A 4,432-nucleotide genomic window follows, 5' to 3' on the forward strand; every position below is an offset into this window, starting at 1 on the left:
CACATGGCAGGCATATCTGCATATATTCCAAGAGTAGCTTGCACACAGCTTGCAAGAGCCTGGATGGGCAAAAAGAATCCTATCTTCCAAATATTGAAGATATGTACTCTGATCATAGATTACTGCTTCTGATCACAGAGATGGCAAAAAAGAAGTAAAGACCATTGATTTTACACTATCCTCATTGCTTCAGGTTCCTGTTACTCTGGCTGAAGTAACTTCAAGGAGATTTAAAGAGTCAATGCCATTTTTTAAAAGTTTGTATTTAAATTCCAGTTAACATACAAGGTAATATTAGTTTCAGGAGCACAGTATAATAATTCAACACTTCCACACACACCCAGTGCTCATTGCAACAGATGTACTCCTTAATCCCCATCACCAATTTAGCCCATCCCCACATACTTCCCAGCCAATAACCATCTGTTTGTTCTCTATAGTTAAGATTCGGCTTCTTGTTTGTCTCTCTGTTTTGTTTTCTTTTGTTTTGTTTTATATTTTGCCTTTTCTCATTTGTTTTGTTTCTTAAATTCCATATATGAGTGAAATCATATGGTATTTGTTTTTCTCTGACTGACTTATTGTGTTTACCATAATACTCTCTAGCTCTATCCACGTCATTGCAAATGACAAGTTTTCCCTCTTTTTATGGCTGAGTAACATTCCATTGTGTATATATACCATATCTTTTTATCAATTCATCAGATGATGGAAACTTGGACTATTTCCATAATTTGGCTATTGTAGATAATACTGCTATAAACATTAGGGTGTATGTATCTCTTTGAATATACCACATTAATAAAAGAAAAGATAAGGATCATATGATCATTTTAATAGATTCAGAAAGAGCATTTGGCAATGTATGACACTTATTCATGATCAAAACCATCAACAAAGTAAGTGTATAAGGAATATACGTCGACATAATAATGGTCATCTATGCAAAATCCAGACCTAATATCATCTTCAGTGGAGAAAAACCGAGCTTTTCCTCTATGGTCAGGAACAAGACAGGGGTGTCCACTCTAAACATTGTTATTTAACATAGTCTTTGAAGTCCTATCCACAATAATCGACACCAAAAAGAAATAAAAGGCATCCAAATTGGTAAGGAAGAGTTCAATCTTTTCCTATTTGTAGATGAGAGAAAGAACCCACCAAAAGAATTTGCTAGAACTGATAGATGAATTTAGTAAAGTCACAGGATACAAAATCAACATACAGGAATGTGTTGCATTTCTATATACTGATAATAAAATAGCAGAAAGAGAAATTAAGGAATCCAACCCATTTATAATTGCATGAAAATCAATAAGATACTTAAGAATAAACTTAACCACAGAGGTTAAAGACCTATATCCTGAAAACTATAAAAAAACTGATCAAAGAAATTAAAGATGACACAAAGGATTGGAAAGATATTCTGTGTTCATGGATTGGAAGAAAAAAATATTACTAAAATGTCTATACTATCCAAGCATTCTACACAGTCATTGCTATCCCTATTAAATTACCAACATCATTTTTCACAGACTTGGAACAAACAATTTTAAAATTTGTATAGAAACACAGAAAGACCCCAAATAATCAACACAACATTGAAAAAGAAAAACAAAGCTGGAAGCATTGCATTTCGAGATTTCATGTTGTATTGCAAAGCTATGTTGACCAAAATATTATGGTACTGGTACAAAAATGGACACATAGGTCAACGTACCAGAAAATAAAACCCAGAAACGACCCCACAGCTATACAGTCAATTAATTTTCAACAAACCAAGAAATTACATGCAATGACAAAAAGACTGTCTCCTCAACAAATGGTGTTAAAAAAACTGGAAAGCTACACGCAAGAGAATGAAGCTGGACCACTTTCTTACACCATACACACAAATAAAGTCAAAATAGATTCAAGACAAAAATGTGAGACCTGAAACCATAAAAATCCTAGCAGAGAACAAGGCAGTAATGTCTTTGACATCGACCATAAAAACTTCTTCCAAGTTATGTCTCCTGAGACAAAGGAAATAAAACAAAAATAAAATATTGGGTCTTCATCAAAATAAAAAGATCTGCACAGCGAAGGAAACATCAACAAAACTGAAAGGCAACCTATGAAGTGGGAGAAGTTCTTTGCAAATGACATCTGATAAAGTTAGTATCCAAAGTGTATAAATAATATATAAAACTCAACATCCCCAAAACAAATAATCCAATTAAAAATGTGCCCAAAGACGTGAAAGACATTTCTCCAAAGAAGACATACAGATGGCCAACAGACACACTCATCGTCAGGGAAATGCAAATCAAAACCACAATGAGGTATCACCTTACCTCTATCTGAAGGTCTAAAACCAACAGTACAAGAAACAACAGGTGTTGGAGAGAATGTGGAGAAAAAGGAGCCCCCGTTCACTGTTGGTGGTAATGCAAACGGGTGCAACCACTGTGGAGATTCCTGACAAAGTTAAAAACAGAACTACCCTATGATTCAATAATTGCTCCTCTAGGTATTTACCCAAAGAATACAAAAATACTAATTCAAAGGAATAAATTACCTCTGATGTTTATAATGACATCATCTATGATAGCCAAATTATGGAAATAGCCCAAGTTTCCTCTGATGAATGACTAAAGAAGATATCATGTATTTACACAACAGAATATCATTCAGAATTAAAAAGGAGTGAAATCTTGCCATTTGCAATGACATGAATGAACCTAGAGCCTATAGTGCTAAGTTAAATAAGTCAATCATAGACAAATACCATATGATTTCACTTATATATGGAATTTAAGGGGAAAAAAAACAAATGAGAAAAGGCAAAAAAAAAAAAAGAGAGAGAAAGAGAGCCATAAACTATGGCTCTTATACAGACTCTTAATTATAGAGAACAAACTGATGGTTACAGAAAAGAGGTTGTTGGGGGGATGGATTAAATAGGTGATGGGTATTAAGGAGTGGACTTGTGTTGAGCACCAGGTGTTGTAGGGAATCACTATATTGTACATCTGAAATTAATATTACACTGTACGTTAACTGAAATTCAAATAAAACATATGAAGAGGATTAAATTAAATCCCCCCAAAAGAATAATTTGACAGATAACAGGATGACTTAGAATTTGATAACAGCAAGGAAGTATTTTAAAGCAGCTATAATAACTAATTTCAAGGACATGAAGTAAAATATACTCACAATCAGTGAAAAGTTACAAAAATATCATTAGGGAAATAGAAATTCAAAATAAATTAAAGGAAATTGTGTAACAAAAATTGGTATCAATAATTTAAAAATTATTGAGGCAGATTACCTGGAGACAGATCGGTAGAAATTATCCAGTCTACAGAACAAAGAGGAAAAACTTAAAAATAAATAAACAAGCCACCAGGACCTGAGGACTCTACCAAAATATTTGACATATATGTAATTGAAGTACCACAGTTGAAAGGAGCACGACTTTGAAGAAAATAGCAGAAACAATTGCCAAAATTCTCCCAATTTAGTAGAAAACATAAATTTATATACTCAAGAATCTCAGAAATTCCCAAACATTAAAATTACAATAAATACCAAACCTAGGTACATTATAGTGAAACTATTGAAAACCAAAATGAAGAGAAAAATTTTAAAGTAGCCAGAGAGAAATATGATATATAGGAAAACAGTGATTCAAATCACCATTGACCCCTCAATAGTGATAATTGAAGCTAGAAGATAGTGGGTCTTCTTTAAGAGTTGAAAGGAGAAAAACAAAACAAACTGGAAGCCTAGAATCTTCTATTAAACAAAATTTAAATTTTCTGTGCCATAAATGAAGTGAAATTAAGTTATTTTCAGATTTTAAATATAGAATTTGGCATCAAAATATCTGCATTACAAGAAATGCTAAAGAAAATTCTTTGGTGAAAATTCGAATTGTTCTACATTAGAACTCAGGTCTTCAGGCAAAAAGAAAAAGTATTAGAAATGGTAAATATATATGTATATACAAAAGACTATTGTTTATTTCTTAATTTTTTAAAAATGCACATGACCGTTTAAAAGCAATATTATAAAATTTTTGTGAGCTATGTATCTATAAATGAATATTATGATGGTAAAACTGACAGTGGGGGGTGACAAATGGCCATATGCTGTTGCAAGAATTCTACATTGTATGGGAATCACACAATTTTAAATCTAAGAGGGCAATAGAAATTAAGAATATTTAAATATACCAAGTGTTGGGGCGCCTGGGTGGCTTAGTCGGTTAAGCGTCCGACTTTCGCTTAGGTCATGATCTCGCGGTTCGTGGGTTCGAGCCCCGCGTGGGGCTCTGTGCTGACTGCCAGCTCAGAGCCTGGAGCCTGTTTCATAGTCTGTGACTTCCTCTCTCTCCGACCCCCCTGCTCACGCTGTCTCTCTCTCTCTCCTAGAAATAAAACAT

This window comes from Crocuta crocuta, unplaced genomic scaffold, assembly GCF_008692635.1.
Source record: "Crocuta crocuta isolate KB4526 unplaced genomic scaffold, BGI_CrCroc_1.0 scaffold355, whole genome shotgun sequence".
Classification (NCBI taxonomy): Eukaryota; Metazoa; Chordata; class Mammalia; order Carnivora; family Hyaenidae; genus Crocuta; species Crocuta crocuta.